This window comes from Melanerpes formicivorus, unplaced genomic scaffold, assembly GCF_026170545.1.
Source record: "Melanerpes formicivorus ecotype bairdi unplaced genomic scaffold, bMelFor1.0.p_v2 SCAF_5, whole genome shotgun sequence".
Taxonomy (NCBI): domain Eukaryota; kingdom Metazoa; phylum Chordata; class Aves; order Piciformes; family Picidae; genus Melanerpes; species Melanerpes formicivorus.
In genome coordinates this window covers 5,523,047-5,543,170 of record NW_027142357.1, presented here as the reverse complement: position 1 = coordinate 5,543,170, position 20,124 = coordinate 5,523,047, and the positions used below count along the sequence as shown (strand labels likewise).

At 45.7% G+C, this 20,124-nt stretch overlaps 1 long non-coding RNA gene across 2 annotated transcripts; it reads right to left on the bottom strand.

The window, feature by feature from the left end:
- Window positions 1-6,085: 6,085 nt before the first annotated feature.
- Window positions 6,086-19,208, bottom strand: LOC137440983 (uncharacterized). Of its 2 annotated transcripts, none has more exons than XR_010987281.1 (3): window positions 19,159-19,208; window positions 18,146-18,255; window positions 6,086-6,134 (listed from the first exon to the last, which is right to left on the bottom strand). It is a non-coding gene; the product is annotated as an uncharacterized lncRNA (long non-coding RNA). The 2 variants fall into 2 exon arrangements; XR_010987282.1 differs by lacking the exon at window positions 6,086-6,134 and adding an exon at window positions 17,862-17,943.
- Between the last annotated feature and the right edge of the window lie 916 nt (window positions 19,209-20,124).

Here is a 20,124-nt window from a genome sequence, read left to right as displayed (position 1 = left end):
ATTTGCAGTTATCATAAAGTGGGAGCCCATTTAATGATGTTAATGCTTCCTTAATGTAAAAATAAAATCACCTCCTTTATAAAAGCAAACAGATTAAAAGTCCCAAAGAGACCATTGAAATCTGTGACATTTGCAGTTACCGGTAGCTAGATGGCTTGATTATATACAGGTTAAAAAAAAAATATCTTAAAAGCGTTGTCTGTGCTCATTAATCAGAACATTAAATAGGAATGCTGGAGTCTCCTTACCTACAACCCAGTTTGAAACAGGCAGCAATACAAAAAGTGGAGGCATCGCTTCATGCAGCCTGTTTAGATGGTTCAAAAAAGCCCAAACTGCAACCAACCCAAACTTATGGCCTTATGGCAGCTTGGTAAATCTTCAGACCCCAGATGTAATATGTGGTCTGCATTTTTATTTGCACATATTGGAAAGTGACTCTGCCAGCAGTCCCTGATTCATGCCTCTAACTGTTCCCTCCGCGGTGCCACCAAGCAAGTGGCACATCACTAATATTTCCATTCCTGCCCCTGGGGAGAATTTGAATCTTTCTGTTTTGTAAGGGGCTTTGAGAATGAAACAAAACCCAAACCACCACCAACTGACAAATCCTTCTTTTCTATTCTGGATTCTTAAAAGATTCTTACAAAGAGAAATTAAAAATTAGAGAAATCTCTCACTGAGTACAAGGTATCCTGCAGCTCCCAGATCCCCAGGCTCCCAGATTTGGCTGCAGTTACATTCTATCTCTCTACTTCTAATAGGAAAGAAGTAAATAAATGGTATGAAGAACATAGTACCTTTTTCATTGAAAAATATGCTAGGAAAAAAAAACTGATTTCCAAACAACCCAGCATTTTTTGATCTGAAAGTCAAAATGTGGTGATGGCTTCTATGGAAACATAATTTTGAGGAAGGAAAAAAAAAAGCTCAAAAAAACACCACGAAAAACCACCACCAAAAAACAACCACCACCACCAAACAAAAAACCCACAGCAAAAACCCACCACCACCAAAAAAACCCACAACACAAAAACCATCAACAAAACCAAACCCGAGCAACCCCTTTGAACCCTGCCTGTGATTTTGCCCAGGGAAAAGGCCACGGCTTCCTTAGTGAAACCAAAAAAGCTCCACATGCCCTGGCAAGGCAGCTGCGACAGCTCCAGCAGCACCATCAGCCTGGAGGCAGCCACCCCACTGCCATCTCCTGACCCCTAACACACTCTGATAGATCAGCTCCATGTGTTATGTCTATGTTGACATTTTACAGTGCAGGAGGGATGAATAGCATAAATGGGAAGGAGTGGAGGAACTAATAAGGGAATCCAAGCATTCTGACCAGTAATGCTATCCATTGTCACCCTCAGACTTCCTTCTGGACTTGCAGCATTTTGTAACCACCTCTTTCCCTTTGCTGCCCAGAGCCTTGCCCCAAGCAGCCCAGTTTGCAGGGCACCGGAACACCTCACAGATGTAGACATCGCTCACACAGTTGCCCAACACAGGGTAGATCATCACAATCACTCCCTGCACAGTGCCTGCAAAGCTAGAGGAAGAGGTGAGGTGGGAGAAAGTCGAACACAGCACAACCTGTAGATGAACACTTCTTTATTCCTGTTTTGGAGATGCTGCCCTCAGACACACTCAAAACCAGGGGTCTGCAGTTGTCAGCAGGAACAAGCCCCCTTTGCGATGCCCCTCTAACTAGCGAAGGTAGGGAAAAAATGCCTTTTAATTCCCTGTCCTTCCTCTTCTGAATGAGCTGTTAAAAGACCAAGAAAAACTGTTATAGCGATACCATAAAAAGAAAAAAAAAAAAAAAGCCCAAAAAAACAAAGAGCTCTCAGCTCCAGGCGTGTCCGAGGGGCTGGCAGGGAGAGACAGCGCCCACATGGGAAAGTTCTGTCACCCCATCTGAGATATCACTTAGCGGTGGCAGCTCTCCAGAGGCAGAACGGGTCCCACCTGTTTGCAATGTGTTTAGCTATTAATATTTATATAGTAGTTCAAGTGGGTATAAAAAAAAAAAAAAGGGAAAGGAAAAAAAAAATAAAAAGGATGAAATTCATCAAATTGTGTCAGCTCTTGGTGGTGTAAAATAAAAACCGTTGCAGCAGGGGTGGAGGGGAATGGTTTGTTTTGCTGCCTTGCTGCAGAGCGAAATGTCACTGCTCCCAAAACATCTAGGCGCAAAGTGGTTGGCAATCCCCTCACAGTGCAATCCACACCTTGACATCCAGGCTAAATACCATGGCCACAGCCTGGCCCCAAAATCACAGGGCTTTGGAACAGCACCATACAAACATCACATTTATCAGCTCTGTGACTCGACTTACAACAGCAGGGTGGGGAAGGGGGAAAAGGGAAAGAAAAAAGATTCACGGTGATGTGGAAGTAATTTCGTGAGGCTCTACTTGCGGTGCTGAAATAAACCAAAATCGACAAAAACCATTACATTTTACATTTTTCTAAAGTCCTGATCATGTATTGTTGTGAGGGTGAGAGAAGTCCAAGAGGAACCCACCTCCCTATGCAGAGGTGAAATGCCACGGGTGCTCAGTCCTTTAGGACTTGTTCTGCTTTCTATAAAATACTTCAGCAGTCATTGGAGCAAAAGAAAGGAGATGATTGATCACCCAGTAATAACTTTACCATCATCCTTGATATGTATTTGAGTTGAAGGTAAATGAAGAGGATAATGTCAGCACGGGAAAGACAGAAACATCCTCTCTAGGTGTCCTGTACCGCAGAGCATGAAACACTTTCCAGGCAGGCAAGAGGCCAGGGCTAAGGATGCTGCTGTAATCACCTAAGTCCTGAACATTTAAAATTCCTCTGTCTGACACAGTTAGGATCTAAGGCACAGAAAATCAAAGAGGTTTCATAGGAAAACACTCCAGGCTATTGACACCAAAATGAATGTACACTTTCGGGCGGTGGCCTGAGCATTTCTATTTTCTTCGTATAAATGGGAAGGTTGCCTGTGCCCAAGGAGTGTCCCCTAAACAAGGGCAGGCAGGGGAGAGAGGGATCGAAACTGGATTTTCTGTTCAATCCTATGAGCATTATCCCATCATTTTTCAAAACTGAACCCAGTCAGGAAATCTGAGTGAAATCTGTGAACAATTTCAGGCCTTCTTCTGTCAGTGAACTAAATATATGCCAAAACAAGAGCAGAAATTGTCCAGCCTCAGCTCTGAACAGGAACAGCTCCTGAGAACATTCTGAAGAGGAGTGATGGGGATCTGCCCTGACCTGCAAGGAGAGAACATGTGCACCCAACCACCACAGAACGGAAGGGAATCAAAGCTTCATCTTGCAGGTGCTGAAAGTTTCTGGTCAGGAGTGACTTTGATACCTTCCCACCTCTTCTCCTTCCCACCCACTTCCCAAAACACAATCAGTCAAAATATTTTGGTTCTTTTCTCCTTGTCCACATTCATCTGTAGCCTCCCATAAGCTGATCTCATTCCCACACTTCTCTCACCTCCACAGAGAATTTGCAGCCAGTGAAATGGAATTGGTTGAAAAGCAGCGCTAGCTAGAGATCACAACCCCAACCAGTGTCTCAAGTCAGGCTTGCTGCAGGATAATGTGTAAATATTGGACACTGGCGTGGGCGCATTTCTGTCAAAGAGAACATTTTTGTTAGGAACCAGCTCTACCTCCATGGGCAGCTCTCATGCTTCATGAGACACTTTTAGACAGTTTTAAAATCATTTTTCATGAGACAAAAGAGAAAGGAGTCCTGGTTAGCATGGAAGAGAAAAGACATAAAGAAAATTGCCTCCATGGCCTGCATTTCTAATGCTCATACTGATTTCAGTTAAAACAGTCTTCTGCCTTCAAGAGATACAGAATTGGGCAGGAAACAATCTCAGTAAGGAGGATCAGATTTAAGCCACCTATTACCTTTCCCCTACTCACTTTTAATTCAGAGAAAATCAAGTCTGAATGTAGATTCAATTTATTGTTCAAAAAACAACAACAAAACCCACCAAAACCCAACACCTGAATTTTTAATAAGACAGAATTTGGAAAAATAATAAATTCAAAATGAGAGCTCAAAGACACAAGAACATAAAAATGACACTGTAGGTGAAATCAAGGTCCTTCAGGCTTGTCACCTCATCTCCCACAAGAACTGGCAACGGACAGCAAGCCAACTCAGTCTAATTCCTGTTTAAAGAATGGGAGAATTCATAAGAGTAAGCAAAAAGAGGATTCAAAACCTGTTCCTGCCTGGCCACTGAGACAGCATCACTTCTAACTCATATCAGCAAAACACCAAATCAGCATCAAATTTGTCACAAATTTTTCTTTTTCCTCCCAAACTAATCCCGATTTTAGGGAATAAAGAAATGGAAAGAACCCTTTCTCCACTGCAAACCCAGAACAAGACCTCAGAGCATGCACACCTGACATGTCAGGCTGAGAAGCCCAGGTCCTGCCCCATTGTGCCATCTCCCCTGCTTCCTGACCCAAAAGCATCCCCCTGGTGCAGGCTGCATAGCCTCCCACTTACTGTGCAGGAGCAGGACTGAGGGCAGAGAGCAGGAGAGAGTATTTGGCACATTTCTACTTCTACCCTTTGCCTCAGCAGCTCTCAGAACCCAGGGGACCCAGGAGGTGGGTGAGGCAGTGACTCTGGGGCTGTGGAAGCCATGCTGGGGAGCACCCTGCACCTCCTTTGCTTGCTGCATGTGTCTGCTCCGCGGTGCAGAAGAGACACCATTAAACAGCCACATATATTACCACTTTAACATGTTTAAATCAATTCCACCTCCACTCAAAGGAGGGATGAAACCCCCTGTGTGGCTGGCAATTCCTAGAAGAGGACAGATCTTTTCCAAAAGCTAGGCTGAACTTAAAGTAGATACAAAATAATGCCATAGATCTTCTTTCTCTCACTCACTCATCACAGCCCTAAGATTAGCATAAAAATGTGCTATCCTAACTAAGCAGTCTGTTAACTGATAAGCTATCAAAAAATCATCTGTTATTTTTATAGCTCAAAGGCAGATGCCATTTCAAGAACCAGAGTTGATTGAGTAGGATTTTTAGTGCTTCGTAGATTTATCATTGTAAACTTGAGGTATTTTAAAACAGAATGATTCAAGTCTTGAAATATTACCTCAAGAGCAATCAAGCATTTGCGGGTCTTAAGTTTTATCTGGGATGAAATCATTTAATCTCATATCATAAAGAATTTGAGCTGTTTTCTAATGTGCACACTAAAAAGCCCAAAACCTTTTCTGCATTATGGTCCAAACCAATGTAATTACTCAAAAGCGTGGTGGATGTCAAAGCTCCCCAGCTCCTCCCGCAGGGCCCCCTCCTGCACATCCTCCTTGTATCTCCCTTCTCAGGAGCTTATCTGGGTGAGGAGCTCAGCCAGCCTGCTGCAATCAAGCTTACTGGATCAGGTTTAATGTTTTAATTGGCTTGGCACCGATGAGATGCCCTGCCAATATCTGTCCGATGATCCTGCTGTGTGTTGTACAGACCCGTTATTGCAAGGCTGAAGCCCACATGCCCCTGCAGGAAAGGGAAAACACTTCCAATGTGTGCACTGCACGCAGTAAATTGAGTATGCTGAGTTTTTCCATAGTAGGCAGAATGGAACAGGGCCAACACACAGCTCGTAGAAGAGAGGAAAATGTGGAGCAGTGCTAACCCCACGTTGCGTGTGACGTGGCCACAGCACCAGGAAAGCATGTAGCACTCTAGAGAAGCAGTCAGCACCAAGAAACTCCAGTGGAGAGGCTCCTCCTTCCATAATAAGAGACAGGTACCAACAGAAATTAAGAGTCTGCAACTAGTTATTGCCATTAATATTAAACTTCTGTGGTTCTACAAGCTTTCACATCAAGGCATGGACAGCCTGGCCTTCCAGGGCAGCTCTTCCACATTTTATACCAGTCAAAACAATTAGACATACCTCCAAGCTGATGTCCTCTGAGAAAGAGCCATGACTTTGCCCCCCCAAAAAAGGAATTAGAGGAGTGTCAAAACATGTGGATTACCCATTTTCAGAGGAACTTGCTTCTGAAATACTTCAGTGCACAAGCCTGCAGGGGTTGCTGGGATGAACCTCTTTTCTCACCACCGTTCACTCAGCTCAGGGTTCTCTGCACAAGAAATTGCTTTGGTCACAAACATACTGGGAGATCTGGGGTTTTGTTGCACAATAAATACTCAACCAACCCAAAGAGACAGCAAAGAGCCCCAGGGTACCTAGGTAGAGCCCAACAAACCAAGAATACTTTTCTGTGGGTTTTGGTTCAGTGCAACTAACATTTCAAAATGCCACATAACTGTGCCTATCACCAGTTAATCCCAGTGCTTGGTTTCTTGCACGGATGCTTTGCATAGTGACACGTATGTGTTCAGCTAGCTGAGAGCACCCTGGGCACTGCTGGGAGCCTTCTGAGGTTTCCTGAAGGATCCCTGGTTCCACATACTCCTGACTCCTCCTGCAGGCAGCTGAGCTCCTCCTTACACAGCAAACATGCACCTTGCCCAGGGCACTTCACTCTGGGATATAGGCACTCCCTGCAGGGCCAGAAGATCCAGCAGATGACTTAATAATGAGGTTAAGAACAGCACTCATTTATCTTCCCAAGTCTATGGGGCATCCAACGTACACTTTCTTCCCTCAGCTCCCTGCATGTGTTATCTCAGGAAGATGCTGCAGGCTTTGGAGGACATGATGGTGGCTAGGTGGCTTTTCTGCCTGCTTGTCTCCCTCTCCACCACACAGCAGGGACCACATGGATTTAAAGAGTAATTATAGGTTGGGAAAAGGGAAAAGCCACCCTGGTATTAATTGTCTCCCAGGAACAAATGCATTTTGCATGTAGAACCTGACTGTCTTTTGTTGCAGGCATAAACTTATCCTGTCCTTGCTCCAGCCCAAGAAAACCTGTGTTGGTGTTGTCATTGCTGAGTTCAGGCCCACTTTGAACATCCACCTGTGAGGCAGGGTGGCAAGCATGCAGGGCTCCCTGGATTCTGGTGAGCCAATATCTGCTTCAGCAACTCACCTCAATATCCCAGCTAGCATCGTGGTAGCCTACAGAGGTAGCTTAAGAGAGGAGGCAGCTATTTGTGAGCTTCTTGAAGCTACACCATGCCTGCCTGCTTTTAGGGTTTTACAGACCTTATGCTACAGAAAGTGGAAAAAAAAGAAAAAGAAAACCAAACACAAATAAAAATATCCTCCAGCTTCTCAAAGAGCAAAGACATAGCTCGCCAAGTAGTAGCAAATGACTCCCAAAGCCATGGTCTCCCTCTCTGGAGATATTCAAGACCTGCCTGGATGCATTCCTGTGTGATCTGGAATAGGTAATCCTGCTCTGGCAGGGGGGTTGGACTGGATGATCTTTTGAGGTCCCTTCCAGCCCCTAACATTCTGTGATTCTGTGATCTTCTGCTAACCAGAGGGGAATGGCTCCAGGTTTCAGCCTCTTTCAAGAGTGTGCTAGGTCAAATAGTTTGGGAAATGGCCCCCCATGCTTTGATATGTGCAACCAACATTCTGAGTGAGCTACAGGGGTGTCCTAATATGCTCCAAATAAATGAATTTTAAAACTCAAGCACACTGAAACACTAGAGCAGCTTAAAAGCTGCTGCGTCAAAGCTGAAAGAGCATTAATGGTCCAGGTACACCTTGCTTTGTGCATGAATTTGTCCCATCAATTTTTATTTGCCAATGCCCCATGAGGCCTCAGATTTTGCCAGCTATCCTCCAAAGAGAAGGGCAGAGATGTTTTTCTTGCCCAAAATAGTTAAAAGTCATCAAACAGCTCTGTACTTACAAGGCCAACCTTTCCCGACCTTTCTGGCTAGACCAACTCTTGTTACATTAACCTCCGACCTCACATCTCCTTAATAGCAATATTCCTGGGCACTGTAATTTCCCTCCCACTGTGTTGGCTCAGGGAAATATTTACTATCTTGGCTTCAGAATTTATTTTTCAACAGAAGTGGCAGGGACCACCCTATTCCACCCCCTCCCCATGCAGTACAAGTGAAGTAGTTCCCAAGATATTATTTTACCCGAACAAATGTGCTTCAGAGTCCCCTTAGCTTTGTACGAAGCCCTAACTTCCTATCAAAATCAAACAGGGACCTTGTCAGATTTGAGATGGATATAAACAAGAAATGGGAGCCCATAATTGGTGATGGAAATCAGATAAGCCCCTTTTAAATACAACCATTGATAGAGAAATGGGAACTCAAATTACCTTTGATTAAGTCTCTTAAGAAAATAAAGCAAGGGGGAGGGAAAGGAGGGTCTGGCTTAGTAAAACCACCCTCATGGATAAAATCACCAGGAAAGAGTGGAAGGAGATGGCTGTAGCTTGTCAAACTCCCCAGGCTGGATGCAACAGGGCTGGAGCCAAGAAGAAATTTCTCACCCACCGTAAGCAGTGTCAATACTCGTGACAAGAGGTCCCACAGAAGGAGCCCTCACAGGCTCCTTGTCTGGTGCCCTTGTTGCTGCACCTTCTGTAGCTAGAGACCATGCAGAGGTTATGCACAGAAAGGTAGCTGAAAGCAGATGGGGACTTACGATACCAGCTTCCTACAAGCTCTTGAGACTTAAGGGGTTTGTTGCACTGTTTCTGCATTTAGGTAAACCAAATTATTTCAAGACTGGTCTACAAGGAGTGAAGAGCTTGCTTGATGGCTTCAGGGCAAATTACCTATGGATTTGGTTGTAAGCCTGCCTGGTGCACCTCTAAACAGGAGAAAAAAACTTGTCTTGTTGCTGGAGATCTGGTGACCTCTTCAGCTAATCTGAGTTTCTCACCAGTTAATTATAGTTAATTGTGGTGACCAAGGGCTTGTAGATATGTCATCCAATTGGGAATTAAATGAAATTTTTGGATGTGCACCAGGCAGGGGGGAAAGAAGGACTTTCAAAATGAAACTGAAATAAGCAAAAAGGGAACTCCCTCTGTACAATGTGCTACTTTACAGTAGCCCTTTGTCCATTTCCTTGACTTGCTCCCTCCTCCTGCCTCTCCCCATCCCCTGACATGGGTTCTTGCCTACTTTAAAATACATCTCCTGACCTGAAAGCAAACACCAAGCCCAAAGTACAAACATATTCCCACAGAGCACACCGAGGAACAAGTTCACTAATACCTCCCAAGAAGCAAGCATTCTGGCTCAGTTGATGCCAAACCTTAGTCCCTATCCTGAATAGAAGCTGCAGCCTGCACAGGATTGCTGCCATAGGGTGCTCAGCACCTTGGCCACTATTGGCACCACACTGGCAAACAGAAGTGAACTCACCCCTTACAAATCCACTCCCAAAAGCTTTTTTGGAGCTCTGCTAGTGCTGAGCCTGTGGAAACCTGCAGCAGCTACAAGGCAGCCACCATATATATTAGCTACTCCACTCCCCACTGGCTTAGGAAGGGTTTGAAAAGGAGAGGTGGGTGTTCTACCTGCTGCCATGCAAGCACTGATTGATGATGGCTCCCACTAGAGAGGACAGGACTGAGATGTACACAATGCCATGTGCTCTCACCCTGAGGATGCTGTGGTGCCATGTGCTCCTGCTCCTCGCATGGTAGAGGGAGGGCAGAACACCTGAGGAAGCCTGCCCAGGGACAGAGTGGGCAGTATGGCAAAGCAGCTGGGCTGTGGGAGAGAAGAATGTCTGGGCAAGAGCAGTAGGGCAGAAGAGCCACAATTCCAGGCAGTATTGGGAGGGCTGGGCAGACATGTACTGGGCTTGGCTTTATTTCCAGTTAGGGATGCCAAACACTGTCTCTCTCCTGTGCTAAGTGCCTTAGACACATTCACAGACCGCCTGGCTTTCCCTGGAGCACCACAGGAAAGGGCTGCTCGCGGCTGCTCCCCGGACCCGGGCAGCCTCAGCCAGGCGCGCCAGGGCAGGCACAATTAAGGGGACACACGCTGCGTTAGATGTCAAAAGCTTCTTCCTCACGCTCCTGGCTCTGAATAGGATCCAACCCCCCCCGTCCTTCGGCGCCGAGCACCGACACAATTGCACCGAAGTCAAGGTCACCCCCCAGCCTAACACTGCATCCCTACACCCCGAGCCACAGGCAGGGAGGGCTGCTCCCACACCCCGGGTTCCAGGTCGAGCAGCCGAGGCTCAGCACAGGTACAGTGCCTAAGATCCTGCAGGTTACACCTTCAGTTAATTAGAGAGCCGAGCCCTGATTGCGGGTCAGTACTCTGTCAGCATAAATAAGCATTTTCACACAGTCCTACATTTCTCTATTTCTTTTGGCTGATAACCTTGGACACTGCCCAAGTCCATCCCCAGTGACCACAATAATCTTTATCTCGACTCTAATCAGTGTCGTATGCAACCTTATCACGCACACATGTTGCCAACATACAGCACTGAAGCAAGTGTAAGGGCATCAGAAATTAATATTTTAAGCAAATTGGTGAAACATAAACTACTGCTCTTTGGAATAAGGTTTAAAATTAAAACTTCTAGTTCTGGACAACTGGATATTTGGGGGCTATTGGGCTGAAATACAGCTACTTGCAGAACTGATCTTTATAGTGATGGATAGGTCCCTCTGTGCAGATGAAGCCCAGATTTAAAATATTTCTTTTAATTGTTATTGTCTTCGTGCTCAAGGACTGATTGTGGGAAAAATGCCATTCTCTGACCATAAAAATAAAAGGAAAATACAATAAAGCAGTAATTGGTCAATGATGATTGAACTAAGGACTTTACAGTGCCAGTCAGACACACACAATAATTGCTCTTTGGACCCTTTATGAAGGTACACCACTGTTTCATAAGACTAATCCAGCGTTATATAAGTCTTCATTTTATGTCGGTCTGTGCCATTATCACAGAATACTTATGATAAGTTGCATACATTATTAGAGCTTCCTAATTTAGACAACACAATGCATGGCTAAAAAAGGATTATGGGTTATCCCCACCAAAAGCAGGTCAGATGCAAGTCATCATTTTTGTCAGATCTGAGTGACATGGGTTTGGAAGCCTTTGGTGCTGTGATCTGCCCCCTCCTTCTGTGGCAGGGGGCAGAGCGATCACCACAAGCTGCAGAGAGCTGCAGAGGTGAGGGCAGGAAGGAGTTCACCCATGCCCCTTGCCCTGCCCAGCTTCACACCAGCAGGCAAGCTGAACTCATCACCAGCTAGCTTCCCAGGACACAGAGGTGGGCACAGCATGGCTCTGCACTGAAGGCAGTGCATCAATCCACCCTCTTTGCTACACCATGCTCTGAAGCTCTGCAACCTGCACCCTCTAGTCAGAGAGGAAAGCACACCCAAGGGCTTGGTTCACTGCCCAAATTTCTTGTATTTGCAGTAGCAGATCACACAGCCATCCAACTTATTTCACCTAGGGAAGAGCAGCGGGCAGCTTCATAGGACAAATCATAGGGAGCATTATCTACTACCATCACAGTCATGCCCAATGGTGCCCACTAAGAACAGAGCCCACCCACGCTGCCATGCGGGTGAGTCTCTTAAGCACTCCTGGCACAGACATGGAGTGAGTGGAGTGAGGAGAGCACCAAATCTATTGGTTTCTATGCAGAGACCTACTGTGGCTGAGGAAAGGCAACAGGCTCTCCCAAGATCCCTTTCCAGCAGGAGGGAGGGAAAACAACAACTCTTTTCCCCTCAACATCCCCATTAAAGGCTTAGAGACAGACCATAAATTCTTGGTGCTGTGAAATGAAGTTGGAAAATCTTTGTCTTCCTTAATGTATACCTAGAGCCTAGCAGTGCTCCCAGAACTTGTATTTTACTTTTTTGGTTTCTCCCTTAAATGCACTCTTGGAAACCTATAAGGAGAAGACCCCAATTTAACATGCAACATTAGGATAAGCTTCTTCAACAGCTCTCCATCCTGGCCGCACCCTCACTTCCAGTCATAGTACCATAGTATCAGTCAGGGTTGGAAGGGACCACAAGGATCATCTAGTTCCAAACCCCCTGCCTTGGGCAGGGACACCCCGCACTAGATCAGGCTGGCCAGAGCCTCATCCAGCCTGGTCTTAAACACCTCCAGGGATGGGGCCTCAACCGCCTTCCTGAACAACCCATTCCAGGGTCTCACCACTCTCATGGTGAAGAACCTCCTCCTCACATCCAGCCTGAATCTCCCCACCTCCAGCTTCATTCCATTCCCCCTAGTCCCAGATCTGCTGTGCAGGATGTGCTGAGGCAGCCCACGCTCCTCTCCAGTGAGATGGCATAGAGACCTTTCCTTGGGTGACCAGTTCTGAGACTTCACAGCCCCCATCTAGCATGCTAATAAGGTTCTCAGCAGCTAGGTGTATGATTACCAATCAAGCACCACCGCAAAGTGTTTGTTCTACATAGCAGCATTCACTCATTGCTAACTCATCTCCACCTTCTAACTGGACAGCCTTTTTTGGCCCCTTCTGAAAATGACTGGCAAAGTAACACAATCTCTAGCTGTGCCAAAAAACCCTGTGCAGTGCCACAGGCTTACATCAGTGTGATCCTTGGCACTTTGGTGTTACCCAGGAAGCAACACCAGCTTCCCCCAGCCCCAGCTCTGCCACAGTGGGAAGCTATGGCACAAAGCACCAGGGGAGACAAAGAAGTAGGCCTCAAAACCAGAGGTGCTCAGGGCCCCAGGCAGGTCACTTGCATGCTACAAATTGTACCAAAAACTTGATGAGAAATATCAGACAGACATAAATGCTGCGGATGGATGAGATAACATGTGCTCAGTGAAATCTCTGCAGCCCCAAAGTATACCACAGTGTGCATATCCACACTGACACAGAAGGGAAGAAATAACAGAATTCCTTGGGTCATGGAGTAAAACACTGGAACAATATTGCTCCATCATATGCTGCTAACATGCCTTGGCACCACAGGGCTTCCAACCCAGGCTGCAGACATATATCCCTGGTGGAAGAGATGAAGGCAGAAGGAAAAGAACAAGGAGGGATTTGCAGCAGAGGGAAAACCCAGAGGGAAATCTGCACATCAGAACCACCGTAGCATTCTACGCAGTGGGATCCCCCCGCTGTGGGATGATGCATGGGACTGTGCTTCCTCATCAGCCACGACCTCTGTGTTGGAGAAGCCAAGGCTGTGGGGAGGAGGATTGCACAGCCTCCTTGTGCACTGCAGGGTGAGTGTCCACAGCCTGCTTCTGCTTGGCACACAGTGCTGCTGTGGCACACAGCCGTGCTGGCACAGTGCTGGCCAGCTGGCATAGGCAGGCTGTCTCCTCAGAGAGCTGTGCCAGGGAGCCAAAGGTGAGGTTCAAGTGTGGTCTTTGTAATTAAGGTTTTCTCCACTGTATGCTATCTTGAAGAATGCATCAAGATCACTGAGTGAGAAGTACCAAGGAGCTCTGAAAGGATGACATTTTCATCTGCATCAGAGAGTTATCTACACACATTATCCAAACAAGATTTGGGTACCTGTTAAAGCAAACCCACTAGAATCCACCTAGGTCATAGCAGACAAAGCCTTCCTTGTACCTAACAGAACTGAAGCACACCTGAATTGGGAGCTACAGCTTCCTTGTACCTAACAGAACTGAAGCACACCTGAATTGGGAGCTACAGCTTCCTTGTACCTAACAGAACTGAAGCACACCTGAATTGGGAGCTACAGCTTTGCCTCACGGGTCACAGCACAAAGTCCCTCAGACCTGACCTTGACCCACAACTTCTGGAGAGCAGAGTAGCTTTGTTAACACTCAGCCTCTGCAAACCCAAGAATAACTGCCCACTAGGAATTTAGAAACAGTAATTTCACCCTGAGCTGCCATCAGACAACAATGCTATTTCAACACAGGGGACGTGGGCTGGGGCTGAGGCAGCACCCAGGAATGTACTGTGGCTTGAACAGTCCTTTGCCTGGGCACACTACCCTGCCCGACAGCTCCGGGGCCAGGGGCTTGTTAGAGGCTGGCTGCTGACATTTCAAATGGTGAACACTTACTGTACTGATCAAAATTTATATTTGCTCTGTGCAGGCAGCAGGCTCAAGCATCAAAGCTTCTGTTTCAACACTGTGCCAAAAGCCATAAAGTTTAAGGCTTGACCAAGCATTGATTCAGCACTAAAGCAGAAGCCTGGGCTCTGGAGACTACTGAATAGTTGGATTAAATAAACACTTTAAAAATACCTCTAGCACTACTAATAAAAGCTGGGACTAAAGAAATGCATAGGTGAACCTTTGTTTGCCAAGAAGGGGTTTTATTTTCATGTGTATTATAATTACATTTACACTGGGAAAAATGCTTTCTGAAATAGCTATAAGAACAAAAGCATTCACTGTGAAAACATGCTAAATGCAGGTATTTTAAGACACAGGTAAAAATAATTCTATTTGATGCTTGTTAACAAGGTTCAAGGGTCCTGCCAACACTTCCTGCCTCTTTTACAGAGAGGGAAGAGGACGAAAGATCAGAAATAAGTAGGAAAATGTGAGCTGCAGCAGCATCCTCATGTGGATGCCTCATCCCTGGAAGGGTTTAAGACCAGGCTGGATAAGGCCTTGAGCACCCTGGTCTAGTGGAAGGTGTCCCTGCCAATGGCAGGGGTTGGAACTAGATTATTTTTAAGGTCCTTTCCAAACCAAACCTTTCTCTGACCTGTGGCAGCCAGCAGAGCTTCAATGTTTCAAAGGCTCAAAAGACCCAAAACCAGATGTATTTTTTGTTTCAAATTCATCTAAGCTTTTGATCAGGCTGATGGAGATGTTAGCTAGATGGCAAAACAACATACCTACAAGCTGCTCAACAGCCCAGGCTTGGGCTGACCAGGACATGTAGGGCACACAGCTTCTCTCCTCTCCTCACCTAAGCACAGCTTGTAGGTATGTTCAGCAGTACATCTCCAAGAGCAGAAAGATCAGAAACAAATCTGGAAGCGCTCACAACTCTTATCTGTGTATTCACTCTACCATCTATTATAAACCTGTTGTCTTGGAGCCCTGTGTTTGCCCAGAAGTAAAAGTTAGTTGATGAATAGTATTGGAATTTCTGGAAGTGATTCTGCTGGGAGTAAAAGCCTAGGAGTGAGAATGTGCATGCTTTCAGACTTACAGGGAGGTTTAAATAACTAACTAAATAAGCAAATAAACCCGCTTGAGGCTAACAAAGAAAATCTCCTCGTTATACATGTGAGATTCTGCAGACAGTGGAGGGATGTGAAGACCCTTACCAGGTCCCAAGGCTAAGACCAGGGCAATGCAGAGACAGCTGCCCCAAGGAGCAACTCTGAGAGGGTAGCTTGGATGGAGCAGGGGAGGGCAGCTGTACACTGCACTGCTTGGGATCATCTGGCTGAGTAGCATGGTCCAGTCCATCTGGAAAGAATAACTAATTATACCCCACCTCTATTTATGTCTAATTTTAACAGCGAATTTCCTAGGATATAAAACATGATCTGTTACCAGCCAGGCTCTAGCACTAATGAATGTCAATGAGCACTGTGTTACCCCAGTGCTAAACCTTTCTGAACCTGAACGTCTCCATGTAGTGCTTTGCATTTAATGAACAAATCAGGTAGGCTCTTCTTGACTAGGCCATTTTACACAGCGAGATTGCAAAATATCCCTCTCAGGAATTTCTCCTCTGTCCACAAAATGTCCCATTTAACACCAACAGACTGAATAAGACCCCAAAGACCTGATTAAAACAAGTTATAGTCTGGCTAGAATGAAAACCAAGTTTGGGGTTGGGCCACAGAGGTACTCTCATGGCTCCAGGACAAAAAGGAAGGGCAATCAAAAGAGTATTAATACATTACCAGACAGAGCTACCAGAAACCCTAACAAAGCTTCACTGTAAATTGTTTTACCTAAAGTCATTGACTTGATTTTTCTCATCGTAATATTCATTCTCTGACAAAACCCACTTGCTATCCCCATGGTTAATATTGCCCAGAATTTCCCTGGGCTGCACTGCCAGTACCACAGTATCACTGTATAACTAAAGTTGGAAATGACCTCGAGGATCATTGAGTCCAACCTATCAACACAGACCCCGTGACTAGACCATGGCACCAAGTGCCACATCCAATTCCCTCTTGAACGCCTCCAGGGACGGTGACTCAACCACCTCCCTGGGCAGCACATTCCAATGACAAATGACTTGGTGAAGAAGTTCCTCCTCACCTCGAGTCTAAACCTCCCCTGGCGCAGCTTGACACCGTGTCCCCTTGTTCTGGTGCTGGTTGTCTGGGAGAAGAGAGCAACCCCTTCCCGGCTACAGCCACCTTTCAGGTAGTTGTAGAGGGCAATGAGGTCACCCCTGAGCCTCCTCTTCTCCAGGCTAAACAATCCCAGCCTAGGGACCAACCTAGGACGTGCATCATTTGTGTGATCTAAGAGGCTGTAACAGGGCTGAGACCTGCTAGAACCTACCTATGTAGGTACTCACATGCTTCCACTCCAGTATTACTTATTTTCATCTTTTCTTCCATGATGACAAATGAAATTATATTCTTTCCTACTATTAATCTTTTATTATTAGTTTTGACAACTTCCAAGGCATAAACAAGAGATCAGCTGCCGCAGAGCAAGCAAAAGACAAAGGCAAATAAGGCCACAAAGACAAAGTACAGTTAAAAAATGATGGTTACTCCTGCCCTCATTAGTAAACAGCTGGCTAGCTTACAGTCCAAGCAGACTGGGAGTTGGGGAGATTCTGGACTGAATGCCCTGCAAAGTGGGAATTATAGTAATCAAGTCTCATGGTCTAAAAGAACAGGGCTGCTCCTGTTAGCTGACTGGGACACAGAAGAGCTCACCACAGCCTATGCAAACTTCACAACAAAACCCAAACCTACCAGCATCCAAATCTTTTCATATCACATAATATGTAGCAACTTTCCAGAGACAGTATGGGCTCAAAAGCCTTGCTAAGACTGCCAGATCAATTAACTACCCTTGAGCTTCCATTCTCACTATGAAAGGGAGCAGTTGAAGGAATTCCTTTCTCCTACAACACTCTTAACCCATGCAGGATTCCCTTGGCTGAAGTGAAACGTGCTTTGAAAATTTTCAGCTTAAATGTAATAGAGCACCTTTGTACTGTCCACAGGTAAAAATAAAGTACTGTTGCAGAACAGTCAAGAGACACAGAATCCATCTTCTCTTTCCAGGTGACCTAACCACCAAACTTCACACATGTGAACACAGGGACTTGGGTGATGCTTTCCTACATGCTGCACCAGATCCTTTACTGTCACACATGGGCACCCTGGTCACTTCTAAGTGTCAGGAGCCAGAGCTACATCATCAGCTGGGCCTTCTAATAATCAGTACAGCCATTGGTAGCAAGTGCTGCTGGGTAGTCAAAGGTGGCACCTGTCAGCCTTGCATAATTGCAACAAGAAACCTTTTCCAGAATCAAATGCCTGCACCAGGGATCCCTGGTATCAAACCAGGCTTTGGGTGGCAAAACAATGTTTTGGTCAGGCAAGCAGATGAAGAAACATCTATGAATAAGGAAAGCTGGGGTTAGCCCACAGCAGCAAATAATTTCCCAACATTTAAGGATAATTTTAAGCAGAAATATCCTAGAGAGGACATTTACTCCTAGCCCAGCATCTCCCTTTTATCTCCTATTTAGGTGACATGCAAGACTTCTAATACACATTTTAAATCCCACAAGTGAATACAACTTCTGAAAACTTCACTGCTGAAGCCCACAGTCAAAGCACTCCTGTTCTCTAAAGGTGTTTTTCCATTTCTGCAAATTCTGAGACACCTGGGGTGGCTTCTGGTTTTGGTAACTGGCAAGAAACCTCAGCTTTTGAGAGCACTGATCTTGGAGTGCAGAGTGATATTGCAGCTTGGATTTGAGGTTTTTTGTAGTCATTTGTGATCCCTTTAATCTCAGGATTAGGCAGCCATCTAAGTTCCAAACTGCTGATTCGGACTGGAGGATGTACCTTTCTGTAAAAGAGTCAGGACAGAAAGGTGAGATGAGTTCCTGAGGAACTATAGAGCCAGGACAAAAAGGTGAGAAGAGTTCCTGAAATACCAGTGGCAGTGTCACAAGAGCAGGGCTGCAGGTGGAGATTTAACCCCAGCCACAGGCACCCAGGTGGGATCCTTCTGCTATGGAAACTTAACCGTGTGTCTGCGCATCACCAACCTTGTGAACTTCGCTGCCTGTCACACTCAGCAGATTGTCCCAACCCAGAGCAGCTTCCCTCATGTCTAGGAGAGCAGTGCAGCTGTGCAGAGATCCGCTGTTTTATAAAGCTACAGAAGAAAAGAGTTAACTACACAAACAGTGACGTTAATGCTTCATGAAAACTACTCCGGTGGGGACCACAAGGCTAACACACACATACAGGAACCCCAAACAGAGAAGAAACATCAAAATCAGCCCTCTGGGGCATGTGGTTTGGTACCCTGCTTGTTTAAATAAGTTTAATTTTTTCAGTTCCCTAACAGTAGGCACCTTCTGCCAACATTTAAGCATTTCATTTTAAGGAGTGAATTTCATAACACAAGCATGCAGCATCTCAAGAACAGAATCAGTATGCTTCTCTGCCTCAGCTTCTCCTCTCCTATTCTCAAGCCCACAGCAGCCACATCCTCCAGCTGACACAGAGCTGCACTAAAGTCATGCCTTGTGTGAGAAGGAAACAGTTGGCAAACATCTGAAAATGTTGTTCATTAACCTTTTGCTAACATGGCTGCTTTACAGCTACCACGTCTCTTCGTGGATGAGCTGCACTTTCTCTCTAACTTGGGGTTTATTGCTCTAGATATACTTGGGGGTTGATGTACTTAGCGGCTGACTGGGGACTTTGTTTCTCTGAGGGGAAGACTGGTACTATTAAATCAGTCTCTTTTCTAGTACAAACCTGCCCAGTGGCACTGTCACATTTGGGCATGAGGACCAAGAGACATTGGGCTTTGAAGACCTCTGCTCACTCCAGTGTGCAGCAGGGTCAATGGCTCCTCATCCATGCACAAACTTTCCCATGCACAAATCCCTCTCCTTGCCCACTGTCCCCCTTGGCAGCAGCAGGCCCCACCACAGCTCTACCAGACCCCCATGTCCCATGCAGCACCCATCCGTCCCTCATTTCTGTTTTCCTTCCCCTTTATGAATCACACTCAGTTGTTTGGAACAAACTAAAGCATCTCCTTTACCTTGGTGGAGCCAGGACTTGGATGCAGACAAGGCCCCTTTCCCTGTTTGCCTCTGCAGCAGAGCCTGGAAAAGCAAGGGACATTCCTCAGCAGGGGGGAAAAAAATGTGGGAAACAAGCTAAACCTTCATGACAACACTCCTGGGTGCTACCCCAACTCTAAATGTCCCAGCAGGCTCACATCTCTCCCCACACCAGGCAGTACAGGCCACCTCTCCAGTGGTGGGAGATGACAGCAGAAGCAAGGGAAGGTCTCTGTGCTAGCCTGGCTGTCACCAATGCTCACCTCCAAGCCACTCCATTTCCCCAGTTTCCATTGGCTTACTGAAACCCTCGAACACAGCTTGCCAGAGAGGGGACAAACTTTCTTTCAAAAATGGCAACGTCACAATACTCCTGACTTGCAAAAACCAACAGAAAAATTACCATCAGATATATTTGTGCAGCAAGCTCACTCTTCCCTTTCCATAAAGCCACAAGAGATATAAAATATAGAACATCCAAGGACCACATGAAAAGGACGTCTGGATCTGTTAAAACATAAAGAAAGCTCTACCAGCCAAGGGCAAAAGTTTAGCAACAATAAAAGTGTCTTCAGGGTTGGGGGGGGTGGGTGTTGGTTTTCTTTCTTTCCCCCCCTTTTCTTTTTTTTTCCCTTTCTTTCTTTTTTTTTTTTTTTTTAATGCAGAGAGAGAGAGGAAAAGAGTTTGTGGTCATGTTTTTCAGCTTTATGTATATTTGTCTATCATTTTAATATAAACAGGGTGTATTTAGAAAGCCTAAAGAAATGGGAAACAGACTCGCTGGTTTCTAAATGCCAAGAAGCCTCTTGAAGGATGATAAGCAATTAAAGAGGAAAGTCAGTCAAACTTCTATGACACTTCTGACCAAGGGTTTTATTTTTATTGCACAAAATCCAAAGTGACAACAACAGATATATACAGTAGCAGCACCCACCCATCCTTCT